We start from the raw sequence: 16,990 nt of genomic DNA, 5'->3' as shown, positions 1-16,990 counted from the left end.
TCCCCTCACATTTAATGCTTGAAGGATGTTTACAAGTTGCTGTGTCTTGTTCTCTTGCTCATGTTTTTCATTCTCCAGGCCTTTATACTCTTGGACTTATAGTCAAATATCATCTTCAGTCAAAACATGTCCTCATGGGCTTGTGTCACAGCGAGCATGATGATGGTGATGGTGACGATGACGATGATGGTGATGATGATGATGATTATTTGACCCTGCTGGTCATCTATGAACATCTTGGCCATGTTCTGTTATAATCTCCACCCAGCACAGCCAGAAGAGGACTGGCCACCCCTCATAGCCTGGTTCCTCTCTAGGTTTCTTCCTAGGTTCTGGCCTTTCTAGGGAGTTTTTCCTAGCCACCGTGCTTCTACACCTGCATTGCTTGCTGTTTGGGGTTTTAGGCTGGGTTTCTCTGCAGCACTTTGTGACATCAGCTGATGTAAGAAGGGCTTTAAAAATAAATTTGGTTGAATGAAATACATTTGATTGATGGTGATGATGATAATGATGGTGGTGATGATGGTGGTGATGATGATGGTGATGATGGTGGTGATGATGATAATGATGGTGGTGATGATGGTGATGATGATGGTGGTGGTGATGATGGTGGTGGTGATGATGGTGGCGATGATGATGGTGATGGTGGTGATGGTGGTGGTGATGATGGTGGTGGTGATGATGGTGGTGGTGATGATGGTGGTGATGGTGGTGATGATGATGATGGTGGTGGTGATGATGGTGGTGATGATGGTGGTGGTGGTGATGGTGGTGGTGGTGATGATGGTGGCGGTGATGATGGTGGTGGTGATGATGGTGGTGGTGATGATGATGATAATGAGAAAGAGTAAGAGGAAACGGATTCATTCAGAAGGTGTTTCTGCACTTGAGGCATCAAGGTCTGGCCCTCAGCCAGGGGTATGACAATAGAGATAGAGTGTGTGTGTGTGCACTGTTGTTCATGTTTGAGTGTGTGTCTGTCTAAGAGTCTATGAGACAGGAGTGGGGGTTTAAGAGATTAGACCTTCCCCTGTCCGCTGTGTGTGTGTGTGTGTGTGTCGCCGATCTCTCGGCAATGCAACTCTGTACGGCGGGGAGGCGTCTTCAATGGCAGGGTATTGGCATCGCTCCTGTCCTGCTCCCCTCCTCCACCTCCCTGACTGAGCGCTCCTCTCCTCCGCCTCTCTGACTGAGTGCTCCTCTCCTCCACCTCTCTGACTGAGCGCTCCTCTCCTCTGCCTCTCTGACTGAGTGCTCCTCTCCTCCACCTCTCTGGCTGAGTGCTCCTCTCCTCCACCTCTCTGACTGAGTGCTCCTCTCCACCTCTCTGACTGAGTGCTCCTCTCCTCCGCCTCTCTGACTGAGCGCTCCTCTCCTCCGCCTCTCTGACTGAGCGCTCCTCTCCTTCACCTCTCTGACTGAGCGCTCCTCTCCTCCACCTCTCTGACTGAGTGCTCCTCTCCTCCGTCTCTCTGACTGAGCGCTCCTCTCCTCCACCTCTCTGACTGAGTGCTCCTCCACCTCTCTGACTGAGCGCTCCTCTCCTCCACCTCTCTGACTGAGCGCTCCTCTCCTCCACCTCTCTGACTGAGTGCTCCTCTCCTCCGTCTCTCTGACTGAGCGCTCCTCTCCTCCGCCTCTCTGACTGAGCGCTCCTCTCCTCCACCTCTCTGACTGAGTGCTCCTCTCTTCCGCCTCTCTGACTGAGCGCTCCTCTCCTCCACCTCTCTGACTGAGTGCTCCTCCACCTCTCTGACTGAGCGCTCCTCTCCTCCGCCTCTCTGACTGAGTGCTCCTCTCCTCCACCTCTCTGACTGAGTGCTCCTCTCCTCCACCTCTCTGACTGAGTGCTCCTCTCCTCCACCTCTCTGCTGAGTGCTCCTCTCCTCCACCTCTCTGACTGAGCGCTCCTCTCCTCCACCTCTCTGACTGAGCGCTCCTCTCCTCCACCTCTCTGACTGAGTGCTCCTCCGCCTCTCTGACTGAGCGCTCCTCTCCTCTACCTCTCTGACTGAGTGCTCCTCTCCTCCGTCTCTCTGACTGAGCGCTCCTCTCCTCCACCTCTCTGACTGAGTGCTCCTCCACCTCTCTGACTGAGCGCTCCTCTCCTCCACCTCTCTGACTGAGCGCTCCTCTCCTCCACCTCTCTGACTGAGCGCTCCTCTCCTCCGTCTCTCTGACTGAGCTCTCCTCCGTCTCTCTGACTGAGCGCTCCTCTCCTCCACCTCTCTGACTGAGCGCTCCTCCGCCTCTCTGACTGAGCGCTCCTCTCCTCCACCTCTCTGACTGAGTGCTCCTCTCCTCCGCCTCTCTGACTGAGCGCTCCTCTCCTCCACCTCTCTGACTGAGCGCTCCTCTCCTCCACCTCTCTGACTGAGCGCTCCTCTCCTCCACCTCTCTGACTGAGCGCTCCTCTCCTCCACCTCTCTGACTGAGTGCTCCTCTCCTCCACCTTTCTGACTGAGCGCTCCTCTCCTCCACCTCTCTGACTGAGTGCTCCTCTCCTCCACCTCTCTGACTGAGTGCTCCTCTCCTCCACCTCTCTGACTGAGTGCTCCTCTCCTCCACCTCTCTGACTGAGTGCTCTTCTCCTCCACCTCTCTGACTGAGCGCTCCTCCGCCTCTCTGACTGAGTGCTCCTCTCCTCCACCTCTCTGACTGAGTGCTCCTCTCCTCCGCCTCTCTGACTGAGCGCTCCTCTCCTCCGCCTCTCTGACTGAGCGCTCCTCTCCTCCGCCTCTCTGACTGAGCGCTCCTCCGCCTCTCTGACTGAGTGCTCCTCTCCTCCACCTCTCTGACTGAGTGCTCCTCTCCTCCACCTCTCTGACTGAGTGCTCCTCTCCTCCACCTCTCTGACTGAGTGCTCCTCTCCTCCACCTCTCTGACTGAGCGCTCCTCTCCTCCACCTCTCTGACTGAGCGCTCCTCTCCTCCACCTCTCTGACTGAGTGCTCCTCTCCTCCGCCTCTCTGACTGAGTGCTCCTCTCCTCCACCTCTCTGACTGAGCGCTCCTCTCGTCCGCCTCTCTGACTGAGCGCTCCTCTCCTCCACCGCTCTGACTGAGCGCTCCTCTCCTCTACCTCTCTGACTGAGTGCTCCTCTCCTCCACCTCTCTGACTGAGTGCTCCTCTCCTCCACCTCTCTGACTGAGCGCTCCTCCGCCTCTCTGACTGAGCGCTCCTCTCCTCTACCTCTCTGACTGAGTGCTCCTCTCCTCCGCCTCTCTGACTGAGTGCTCCTCTCCTCCACCTCTCTGACTGAGTGCTCCTCTCCTCCACCTCTCTGACTGAGTGTTCCTCTCCTCCACCTCTCTGACTGAGCGCTCCTCTCCTCCACCTCTCTGACTGAGTGCTCCTCTCCTCCACCTCTCTGACTGAGTGCTCCTCTCCTCCGCCTCTCTGACTGAGCGCTCCTCTCCTCCACCTCTCTGACTGAGCGCTCCTCTCCTCCACCTCTCTGACTGAGCGCTCCTCTCCTCCACCTCTCTGACTGAGCGCTCCTCTCCTCTGCCTCTCTGACTGAGCGCTCCTCTCCTCCACCTCTCTGACTGAGCGCTCCTCTCCTCCACCTCTCTGACTGAGTGCTCCTCTCCTCCGCCTCTGCAGCAGCAGTAGCAGGCAGCAGCAGTAGCAGGCAGCAGCAGTAGCAGGCAGCAGCAGTAGCAGGCAGCAGCAGTAGCAGGCAGCAGCAGTAGCAGGCAGTAGCAGGCCGCAGCAGCAGTAGCAGGCCGCAGCAGGAGCAGGCCGCAGCAGGAGCAGGCAGCAGCAGTAGCAGGCAGTATCAGGCAGTAGCAGTATCAGGCAGCAGCAGTAGCAGGCAGTAGCAGGCAGAAGCAGGAGCAGGCAGCAGCAGGAGCAGGCAGCAGCAGTAGTAGCAGGCAGCAGCAGTAGCAGGCAGCAGCAGTAGTAGCAGGCAGCAGCAGTAGCAGGCAGCAGCAGTAGCAGGCAGCAGCAGTTGCAGGCAGTAGCAGACAGCAGCATTAGCAAGCAGCGGCAGCAGCAGTAGCAGGAGGCAGCAGTAGCAGTCAGCGGCAGCAGCAGTAGCAGTCGGCAGCAGTAGCAGGCAGCAGTAGCAGTCAGCGGCAGCAGCAGTAGCAGGCAGCAGCAGTAGTAGCAGGCAGCAGCAGTAGCAGGCAGCAGCAGTAGTAGCAGGCAGCAGCAGTAGTAGCAGGCAGCAGCAGTAGTAGCAGGCAGCAGCAGTTGCAGGCAGTAGCAGGCAGCAGCAGTAGCAAGCAGGAGCAGGAGCAGTAGCAGTCAGCGGCAGCAGCAGTAGCAGGAGGCAGCAGTAGCAGTCAGCGGCAGCAGCAGTAGCAGGAGGCAGCAGTAGCAGGCAGCAGCTGCAGTAGCAGGCAGTAGCAGGCAGCATGAGTAGCAGGCAGCAACAGTAGCAGGCAGCAGCAGGAGCAGGCAGCAGTAGTAGCAACACACAGTGTTCTGCTCTATTTTCTATCTTGTTATGTTCAATGTCAGCCAATGAATCATTAATAATATATGATATGGCAGGTTGTGGTTATGGATATTCATTGCACCAATGAATGTAAGCCCTCTGAAAGACAAAATACAATTCATCTCTATGGTTTGTGGCTCATTTTATCAAATCAAAATCAAATCAAATGTTATTGGTCACATACACATGGTTAGCAGATGTTATTGCGGGTGTAGCGAAATGCTTGTGCTTCTAGCTCTGATAGTGCAGTAATACCTAACAATTTCACAACAATACACACAATACACTCACATCTAAGTAAAGGAATGGAATTAAGAATATATAAATATTTGGACGAGCAATGTCAGAGCAGCATAGACAAAGATACAGTAGAATAGTATAGAATACATTATATACATATGAGATGAGTAATGCAAAATATTAAATATTATTAAAGTGACCAGTGATTTCAAGTCTATATATATAGGCAGCAGCCTCTAATGTGTTAGTGATGGCTGTTTAACAGTCTGATGGCCTTGAGATAGAAGCTGTTTTTCAGTCTCTCGGTCCCAGCTTTGATGCACCTGTACTGACCTCGCCTTCTGGATGATAGCGGACGAACAGGCAGAGGCTCGGGTGGTTGTTGTTCTTGATGATCTTTTGGGCCTTCCTGTGACATCAGGTGGTGTAGGTGTCCTGGAGGGCAGGTAGTTTGCCCCCGGTGATGCTTTGGGCAGACCGCACTACCCTCTGAAGAGCCCTGCGGTTGTGGGCGGTGCAGTTGCCGTACCAGGCGGTTATACAGTCCGACAGGATGCTCTCAGTTGTGCATTTGTAAAAGTTTGTGAGGGTTTCAGGTGCCAAGCCAAATTTCTTCAGCTTCCTGAGGAAGATTAATCTGTTTCTTCACCAAACTGTCTGTGTGGGTGAACCATTTCAGTCTGTGATGTGTACACCAAGGAACTTAAAACTTTCCACCTTCTTCACTGCTGTCCCGTCGATGTGGATAAGGGTGTACTCCCTCTGCTGTTTCCTGAAGTCCACGATCATCTCCTTTGTTTTGTTGACGTTGAGTGAGAGGCTGTTTTCCTGACACCACATTCATGTGATGAATGAGTGCCGTCACCTCACCTCATGTCTCGTCGTTGTTGGTGATTAAGCCTACTACTGTTGTGTCGTCTGCAAACTTGATGATTGAGTTGGAGGCGTGCATGGCCATGCAGTCATGGGTGAACAGTGAGTACAGGAGGGGGCTGAGTACACACCCTTCTGGGTTATGTTCAAGTGTTTTTTCTTTCTCTGTGGTTTAGGCTAAGGGAATCTGTGGCCTAATTTTGGATTCATTTCCTTTAATCCAATAATGTGATGAATGTGGCTAGGTACTTGGAAGCCTTGACTTAGATTCATCTGTTTTATTGTTTGTCTCATAGGGCTCACTGGCTAATGTAGAATAAATGGTATTGACGCCTCTGTAGGATTCATTACTCTGGTAATTTGCTTTGTTTTCACAGCACACTGATGTTCCCTCTTGGAAAATGATTTTCTATTGCATTCTATGCTATTCTATTCTATACATGCATTAGACTACATTTTTGTAACTTTTCTTTGCTTAGTCTTTAACATACTCTTTCTGATCTTGGTCGGGGAGTAAGCACTTACAGTTTAGCTGTCTTGAAGGACCAATCATGCTGTTGATGTGACTTGTGTTGCAGAAGCCTACAGATACTAGTTAGTGAGTGGGGGTTGAGATGTGTATTGTGTATATGGTCTGATGCTTGTCACTGTGCCTGTTATCCTATGGAGACGAGCTGCTGTCTTCTCAGACCAGATGTGTCATATTGTAATAGGACGGTGTGATTTTCTTGCTTTCAGGGGTTCAGTCCTTCTTTGACCTTTGACCAGAAGCCCATTGATCATGACAGTCTTTCCATACCTCGACTCCATGGCTAGATACACACGAGTGTCTGATGTGGCGTGTTTGGGTAGTAAACAGTACAGAGAGTAATGTGTGTGTGTGTGTGTGTGTGTGTGTGTGTGTGTGTGTGTGTGTGTGTGTGTGTGTGTGTGTGTGTGTGTGTGTGTGTGTGTGTGTGTGTGTGTGTGTGTGTGTGTGTGTGACTATTGGATTGAAAGGTTATCCCAGTTATCAGTGATTACTCCTTTCGAAAAATGTACCTCACGGCCATTTACCCCCTGCCATTTACCCACAGCCATTTACCCTCTGCCATTTACCCCCTGCCATTTACCCCCTGCCATTTACCCCTGCCATTTACCCTCTGCCATTTACCCCCTGCCATTTACCCCCTGCCATTTACCCCCTGCCATGTACCCTCTGCCATTTACCCCCAGCCATTTACCCCGTGCCATTTACCCCCTGCCATTTACCCTCTGCCATTTACCCCCTGCCATTTACCCCCTGCCATTTACCCCCAGCCATTTACCCCCCGCCATTTACCCCCAGTTATTTACTCCCTGTCGTTTATCCCCAGCCAGTTACACCCTGACCGACATTTCAACATTTCATAGTCATGGTTCTGAAGCTGTGTGTGAGAGGGGACAGTTAGAAACAATGGGAGCATTATGAAAAGAGAAAGGTCAAGTGAATAAAGAACTGTGTCTCCATGGTGATGTGACAGTTAGTACACTATAATGGAGATGGACTGTGAATTGACCGTACCAGTGAAAAAGCTTCACAGGCCTACAAAAAGAAACATGTTATCACATGCCAGTAGCTCAGATTCCTGTTTACTGGAAATACTTTCATGGAATATAAACTATTGTAAATACACTAACATGATATTATACACTTCAAGTATGACTCCCTGATAAAATAAAGGTTAAATAAAAAATAATTAAAAAATCATATTCTCACTGATAGATACAGTATCTGACCTTCTCAATCTATTTGTAAATAGCATAGCTTAGTGAGACAAGACTGTAGTGGAGTCCACGTAATAAACTGGCAGTCTTGATGCTTCCTAACAGAGCAGTCCACAGCCATGTGTCACTGGCAGTCTTGATGCTTCCTAACAGAGCAGTCTACAGCCATGTGTCACTGGCAGTCTTGATGCTTCCTAACAGAGCAGTCTACAGCCATGTGTCACTGGCAGTCTTGATGCTTCCTAACAGAGCAGTCCACAGCCATGTGTCACTGGCAGTCTTGATGCTTCCTAACAGAGCAGTCCACAGCCATGTGTCACTGGCAGTCTTGATGCTTCCTAACAGAGCAGTCCACAGCCATGTGTCACTGGCAGTCTTGATGCTTCCTAACAGAGCAGTCTACAGCCATGTGTCACTGGCAGTCTTGATGCTTCCTAACAGAGCAGTCTACAGCCATGTGTCACTGGCAGTCTTGATGCTTCCTAACAGAGCAGTCTACAGCCATGTGTCACTGGCAGTCTTGATGCTTCCTAACAGAGCAGTCTACAGCCATGTGTCACTGGCAGTCTTGATGCTTCCTAACAGAGCAGTCCACAGCCATGTGTCACTGGCAGTCTTGATGCTTCCTAACAGAGCAGTCTACAGCCATGTATCAGGGCAGAGCTACTGTAAGTGATGACTACAGAGCATGAATAGGCCTATGTGATTAATGCATAGCCTAGACCAGCCTGAAGCTTAAATGCATGGCATGAATTGAATGAATGACTGCGCTGGCGTTATTGATATATTGGTCAGCTGGTGTGCGAAGCCTTTGTGACCCTAAAGGCATTATGTTGACTGGAAGAGCAGGATAAGCAGCTTACATTACATTAGTGTGACAAGTAGTGGAGACTAGAGAGAGTGAGCGGCACAGAGAAGGGAACATGACTGGGCCAGTCGACGATAGGATTACATCCCAACACTATGCCTGCTGTGTGGGGCATTCTTTGCAGTAGTCTAGTCACTAGTACGTGTACCGGGCCGTACCATAAGCTAGACCTACACAGAGGACAAAGCAAAACAGTTATTGCCATGAACGTCCCAATCAAATCAATAATCAATTCAGTTGATTGTCTTGACGGGTTGAAATGATAGGGTTATTACTCTAGCATTATGGGTCTTTGTCTTCTCTATCCGCTGACAGTCTTCTGCTTAATAGATTGGCTAGTCATTTTTATAAGTGGTAAGTAGGATTGCAGGTAGCTAGAATTGATCTGCTAAGTCTCGGTCGTCTTCATTGGGGCACAGCGTAGCAAAACGTTAGCAACAGAACCAGCTTTTACAGAGAACCAAATGGGCACGGCATCTATTTCCTCATCCAACAAATAGACCGTGTTGTCAGAGCAACAAGGGTTCTCAGCAGACCGTGTAGGCCAGGGTGTAGCTCTATCTGCAGGTACTGTGCTCTGTGCTGTTCTACCTCCCGTCTAATAGGGTTGGATGGGCTATGTCTGTACCTCCTCTACTCTTTTAATATAATCCACCTGTCAGTGGGTCTATTGGGAGATGCTTCCCTGTGCTACAGGATGGTGTATGTAAAGAGATGGAAGCAGTGGAAACCAGAAAATAAATATAAAGCCTCTATCGAGGATTCATTGGGGAGACGTAGTGTAAGGAGGCCACATTTTCGTCTGTTGGCCATTCTATATTTACAAGTCAATTATCTTTGATAAATAATTCATAGGGGAAGGCTATGATAGGTAACACTGCTAGTGGGTTGAGGAATAACAGTGATTCAGCATTAAAACACTGTTGGCAGGTGCTGTACTGCAGTCTTGTAATACTCCAGTCCAGTCTCAAGCTTTTTTAATTGTCTGGGTCTCGCCATGGTCTTTCTCTACATATTTTTACACATGTTTTACACTGCTAGTGGATAGTTGAATAGCACTGACTCAGCATTTAAACACTGTTGGCAGGTGGTAAACGCAGTGGGGAAAGAGAGACAGCCCTATCAGATCAAAATCAGACTACTGGTTAATGAGACCCCCAAGTCAGCTACGTCACACGCGTCATCATCAGCATCGTGTTAATGGCAAGGTGACTGGGAACATGGATGTGTACAAACAGACCATGGCAAGGTGACTGGGAACATGGATGGATATAAACAGACCATGGCAAGGTGACTGGGAACATGGATGTGTACAAACGGACCATGGCAAGGTGACTGGAAACATGGATGGATACAAACAGACCATGGCAAGGTGACTGGGAACATGGATGTGTACAAACAGACCATGGCAAGGTGACTGGGAACATGGATGGATATAAACAGACCATGGCAAGGTGACTGGGAACATGGATGTGTACAAACAGACCATGGCAAGGTGACTGGGAACATGGACGTGTACAAACAGACCATGCAAGATGACTGGGAACATGGATGTGTACAAACAGACCATGGCAAGGTGACTGGGAACATGGATGGATACAAACAGACCATGGCAAGGTGACTGGGAACATGGATGGATACAAACAGACCATGGCAAGGTGACTGGAAACATGGATGTGTACAAACAGACCATGGCAAGGTGACTGGGAACATGGATGTGTACAAACAGACCATGGCAAGGTGACTGGGAACATGCATGTGTACAAACCGACCATGCAAGGTGACTGGGAACATGGATGTGTACAAACAGACCATGGCAAGGTGACTGGGAACATGGATGTGTACAAACAGACCATGGCAAGGTGACTGGGAACATGGACGTGTACAAACAGACCATGGCAAGGTGACTGGGAACATGGATGTGTACAAACAGACCATGCAAGGTGACTGGGAACATGGATGTGTACAAACAGACCATGGTAAGGTGACTGGGAACATGGATGTGTACAAACAGACCGTGGCAAGGTGACTGGGAACATGGATGTGTACGAACAGACCATGGCAAGGTGACTGGAAACATGGATGGATACAAACAGACCATGGCAAGGTGACTGGGAACATGGATGTGTACAAACAGACCATGGCAAGGTGACTGGGAACATGGACGTGTACAAACAGACCATGCAAGGTGACTGGAAACATGGACGTGTACAAACAGACCATGGCAAGGTGACTCGGAACATGGACGTGTACAAACAGACCATGGCAAGGTGACTCGGAACATGGATGTGTACAAACAGACCATGGCAAGATGACTGGGAACATGGATGTGTACAAACAGACCATGCAAGATGACTGGGAACATGGATGTGTACAAACAGATCATGGCAAGGTGACTGGGAACATGGATGGATACAAACAGACCATGGCAAGGTGACTGGGAACATGGATGGATACAAACAGACCATGGCAAGGTGACTGGAAACATGGATGTGTACAAACAGACCATGGCAAGGTGACTGGGAACATGGATGTGTACAAACAGACCATGCAAGGTGACTGGGAACATGGATGTGTACAAACAGACCATGGCAAGGTGACTGGGAACATGGATGTGTACAAACAGACCATGGCAAGGTGACTGGGAACATGGATGTGTACAAACAGACCATGCAAGGTGACTGGGAACATGGATGTGTACAAACAGACCATGCAAGGTGACTGGGAACATGGACGTGTACAAACAGACCATGCAAGGTGACTCGGAACATGGACGTGTACAAACAGACCATGGCAAGGTGACTCGGAACATGGACGTGTACAAACAGACCATGGCAAGGTGACTGGGAACATGGATGTGTACAAACAGACCATGGCAAGATGACTGGGAACATGGATGTGTACAAACAGACCATGCAAGATGACTGGGAACATGGATGTGTACAAACAGACCATGACAAGGTGACTGGGAACATGGATGGATACAAACAGACCATGGCAAGGTGACTGGGAACATGGATGGATACAAACAGACCATGGCAAGGTGACTGGAAACATGGATGTGTACAAACAGACCATGGCAAGGTGACTGGGAACATGGATGTGTACAAACAGACCATGCAAGGTGACTGGGAACATGGATGTGTACAAACAGACCATGGCAAGGTGACTGGGAACATGGATGTGTACAAACAGACCATGGCAAGGTGACTGGGAACATGGACGTGTACAAACAGACCATGGCAAGGTGACTGGGAACATGGATGTGTACAAACAGACCATGCAAGGTGACTGAGAACATGGACGTGTACAAACAGACCATGGTAAGGTGACTGGGAACATGGATGTGTACAAACAGACCATGGCAAGATGACTGGGAACATGGATGTGTACAAACAGACCATGCAAGATGACTGGGAACATGGATGTGTACAAACAGACCATGGCAAGGTGACTGGGAACATGGATGGATACAAACAGACCATGGCAAGGTGACTGGGAACATGGATGGATACAAACAGACCATGGCAAGGTGACTGGAAACATGGATGTGTACAAACAGACCATGGCAAGGTGACTGGGAACATGGATGTGTACAAACAGACCATGCAAGGTGACTGGGAACATGGATGTGTACAAACAGACCATGGCAAGGTGACTGGGAACATGGATGTGTACAAACAGACCATGGCAAGGTGACTGGGAACATGGATGTGTACAAACAGACCATGCAAGGTGACTGGGAACATGGATGTGTACAAACAGACCATGGCAAGGTGACTGGGAACATGGACGTGTACAAACAGACCATGCAAGGTGACTGGAAACATGGACGTGTACAAACAGACCATGGCAAGGTGACTCGGAACATGGACGTGTACAAACAGACCATGGCAAGGTGACTCGGAACATGGATGTGTACAAACAGACCATGGCAATGTGACTGGGAACATGGATGTGTACAAACAGACCATGGCAAGGTGACTGGGAACATGGACGTGTACAAACAGACCATGCAAGATGACTGGGAACATGGATGTGTACAAACAGACCATGGCAAGGTGACTGGGAACATGGATGGATACAAACAGACCATGGCAAGGTGACTGGGAACATGGATGGATACAAACAGACCATGGCAAGGTGACTGGAAACATGGATGTGTACAAACAGACCATGGCAAGGTGACTGGGAACATGGATGTGTACAAACAGACCATGGCAAGGTGACTGGGAACATGCATGTGTACAAACCGACCATGCAAGGTGACTGGGAACATGGATGTGTACAAACAGACCATGGCAAGGTGACTGGGAACATGAATGTGTACAAACAGACCATGGCAAGGTGACTGGGAACATGGAGGTGTACAAACAGACCATGGCAAGGTGACTGGGAACATGGATGTGTACAAACAGACCATGCAAGGTGACTGGGAACATGGATGTGTACAAACAGACCATGGTAAGGTGACTGGGAACATGGATGTGTACAAACAGACCGTGGCAAGGTGACTGGGAACATGGATGTGTACGAACAGACCATGGCAAGGTGACTGGAAACATGGATGGATACAAACAGACCATGGCAAGGTGACTGGGAACATGGATGTGTACAAACAGACCATGGCAAGGTGACTGGGAACATGGACGTGTACAAACAGACCATGCAAGGTGACTGGAAACATGGACGTGTACAAACAGACCATGGCAAGGTGACTCGGAACATGGACGTGTACAAACAGACCATGGCAAGGTGACTCGGAACATGGATGTGTACAAACAGACCATGGCAAGATGACTGGGAACATGGATGTGTACAAACAGACCATGCAAGATGACTGGGAACATGGATGTGTACAAACAGACCATGGCAAGGTGACTGGGAACATGGATGGATACAAACAGACCATGGCAAGGTGACTGGGAACATGGATGGATACAAACAGACCATGGCAAGGTGACTGGAAACATGGATGTGTACAAACAGACCATGGCAAGGTGACTGGGAACATGGATGTGTACAAACAGACCATGCAAGGTGACTGGGAACATGGATGTGTACAAACAGACCATGGCAAGGTGACTGGGAACATGGATGTGTACAAACAGACCATGGCAAGGTGACTGGGAACATGGATGTGTACAAACAGACCATGCAAGGTGACTGGGAACATGGATGTGTACAAACAGACCATGCAAGGTGACTGGGAACATGGACGTGTACAAACAGACCATGCAAGGTGACTGGAAACATGGACGTGTACAAACAGACCATGGCAAGGTGACTCGGAACATGGACGTGTACAAACAGACCATGGCAAGGTGACTCGGAACATGGATGTGTACAAACAGACCATGGCAAGGTGACTGGGAACATGGATGTGTACAAACAGACCATGGCAAGATGACTGGGAACATGGATGTGTACAAACAGACCATGCAAGATGACTGGGAACATGGATGTGTACAAACAGACCATGGCAAGGTGACTGGGAACATGGATGGATACAAACAGACCATGGCAAGGTGACTGGGAACATGGATGGATACAAACAGACCATGGCAAGGTGACTGGAAACATGGATGTGTACAAACAGACCATGGCAAGGTGACTGGGAACATGGATGTGTACAAACAGACCATGCAAGGTGACTGGGAACATGGATGTGTACAAACAGACCATGGCAAGGTGACTGGGAACATGGATGTGTACAAACAGACCATGGCAAGGTGACTGGGAACATGGACGTGTACAAACAGACCATGGCAAGGTGACTGGGAACATGGATGTGTACAAACAGACCATGCAAGGTGACTGAGAACATGGACGTGTACAAACAGACCATGGTAAGGTGACTGGGAACATGGATGTGTACAAACAGACCATGGCAAGATGACTGGGAACATGGATGTGTACAAACAGACCATGCAAGATGACTGGGAACATGGATGTGTACAAACAGACCATGGCAAGGTGACTGGGAACATGGATGGATACAAACAGACCATGGCAAGGTGACTGGGAACATGGATGGATACAAACAGACCATGGCAAGGTGACTGGAAACATGGATGTGTACAAACAGACCATGGCAAGGTGACTGGGAACATGGATGTGTACAAACAGACCATGCAAGGTGACTGGGAACATGGATGTGTACAAACAGACCATGGCAAGGTGACTGGGAACATGGATGTGTACAAACAGACCATGGCAAGGTGACTGGGAACATGGATGTGTACAAACAGACCATGCAAGGTGACTGGGAACATGGATGTGTACAAACAGACCATGGCAAGGTGACTGGGAACATGGACGTGTACAAACAGACCATGCAAGGTGACTGGAAACATGGACGTGTACAAACAGACCATGCAAGGTGACTGGGAACATGGACGTGTACAAACAGACCATGCAAGGTGACTCGGAACATGGACGTGTACAAACAGACCATGGCAAGGTGACTCGGAACATGGACGTGTACAAACAGACCATGGCAAGGTGACTGGGAACATGGATGTGTACAAACAGACCATGGCAAGATGACTGGGAACATGGATGTGTACAAACAGACCATGCAAGATGACTGGGAACATGGATGTGTACAAACAGACCATGACAAGGTGACTGGGAACATGGATGGATACAAACAGACCATGGCAAGGTGACTGGGAACATGGATGGATACAAACAGACCATGGCAAGGTGACTGGAAACATGGATGTGTACAAACAGACCATGGCAAGGTGACTGGGAACATGGATGTGTACAAACAGACCATGCAAGGTGACTGGGAACATGGATGTGTACAAACAGACCATGGCAAGGTGACTGGGAACATGGATGTGTACAAACAGACCATGGCAAGGTGACTGGGAACATGGACGTGTACAAACAGACCATGGCAAGGTGACTGGGAACATGGATGTGTACAAACAGACCATGCAAGGTGACTGAGAACATGGACGTGTACAAACAGACCATGGTAAGGTGACTGGGAACATGGATGTGTACAAACAGACCATGCAAGATGACTGGGAACATGGATGTGTACAAACAGACCATGGCAAGGTGACTGGGAACATGGATGGATACAAACAGACCATGGCAAGGTGACTGGGAACATGGATGGATACAAACAGACCATGGCAAGGTGACTGGAAACATGGATGTGTACAAACAGACCATGGCAAGGTGACTGGGAACATGGATGTGTACAAACAGACCATGCAAGGTGACTGGGAACATGGATGTGTACAAACAGACCATGGCAAGGTGACTGGGAACATGGATGTGTACAAACAGACCATGGCAAGGTGACTGGGAACATGGATGTGTACAAACAGACCATGCAAGGTGACTGGGAACATGGATGTGTACAAACAGACCATGGCAAGGTGACTGGGAACATGGACGTGTACAAACAGACCATGCAAGGTGACTGGAAACATGGACGTGTACAAACAGACCATGGCAAGGTGACTCGGAACATGGACGTGTACAAACAGACCATGGCAAGGTGACTCGGAACATGGATGTGTACAAACAGACCATGGCAATGTGACTGGGAACATGGATGTGTACAAACAGACCATGGCAAGGTGACTGGGAACATGGACGTGTACAAACAGACCATGCAAGATGACTGGGAACATGGATGTGTACAAACAGACCATGGCAAGGTGACTGGGAACATGGATGGATACAAACAGACCATGGCAAGGTGACTGGGAACATGGATGGATACAAACAGACCATGGCAAGGTGACTGGAAACATGGATGTGTACAAACAGACCATGGCAAGGTGACTGGGAACATGGATGTGTACAAACAGACCATGGCAAGGTGACTGGGAACATGCATGTGTACAAACCGACCATGCAAGGTGACTGGGAACATGGATGTGTACAAACAGACCATGGCAAGGTGACTGGGAACATGAATGTGTACAAACAGACCATGGCAAGGTGACTGGGAACATGGAGGTGTACAAACAGACCATGGCAAGGTGACTGGGAACATGGATGTGTACAAACAGACCATGCAAGGTGACTGGGAACATGGATGTGTACAAACAGACCATGGTAAGGTGACTGGGAACATGGATGTGTACAAACAGACCGTGGCAAGGTGACTGGGAACATGGATGTGTACGAACAGACCATGGCAAGGTGACTGGAAACATGGATGGATACAAACAGACCATGGCAAGGTGACTGGGAACATGGATGTGTACAAACAGACCATGGCAAGGTGACTGGGAACATGGACGTGTACAAACAGACCATGCAAGGTGACTGGAAACATGGACGTGTACAAACAGACCATGGCAAGGTGACTCGGAACATGGACGTGTACAAACAGACCATGGCAAGGTGACTCGGAACATGGATGTGTACAAACAGACCATGGCAAGATGACTGGGAACATGGATGTGTACAAACAGACCATGCAAGATGACTGGGAACATGGATGTGTACAAACAGACCATGGCAAGGTGACTGGGAACATGGATGGATACAAACAGACCATGGCAAGGTGACTGGGAACATGGATGGATACAAACAGACCATGGCAAGGTGACTGGGAACATGGATGTGTACAAACAGACCATGGCAAGGTGACTGGGAACATGGATGTGTACAAACAGACCATGGCAAGGTGACTGGGAACATGGATGTGTACAAACAGACCATGCAAGGTGACTGGGAACATGGATGTGTACAAACAGACCATGGCAAGGTGACTGGGAACATGGATGTGTACAAACAGACCATGGCAAGGTGACTGGGAACATGGATGTGTACAAACAG

At 49.5% G+C, this 16,990-nt stretch overlaps 1 protein-coding gene across 4 annotated transcripts in view; it reads left to right on the top strand.

The window, feature by feature from the left end:
- LOC106561641 (contactin-1a) overlaps positions 1–16,990 on the top strand; it is a 174,769-nt gene that overhangs the window by 67,380 nt on the left and 90,399 nt on the right. The gene's annotated exons all lie outside the window — the stretch shown is intronic.

This window comes from Salmo salar, chromosome 10 (assembly GCF_965601325.2).
Source record: "Salmo salar chromosome 10, fSalSal1, whole genome shotgun sequence".
NCBI lineage: Eukaryota > Metazoa > Chordata > Actinopteri > Salmoniformes > Salmonidae > Salmo > Salmo salar.
Note: the sequence above shows the minus strand (reverse complement) of the source record. Positions and strands in the feature narration are given on the sequence as shown.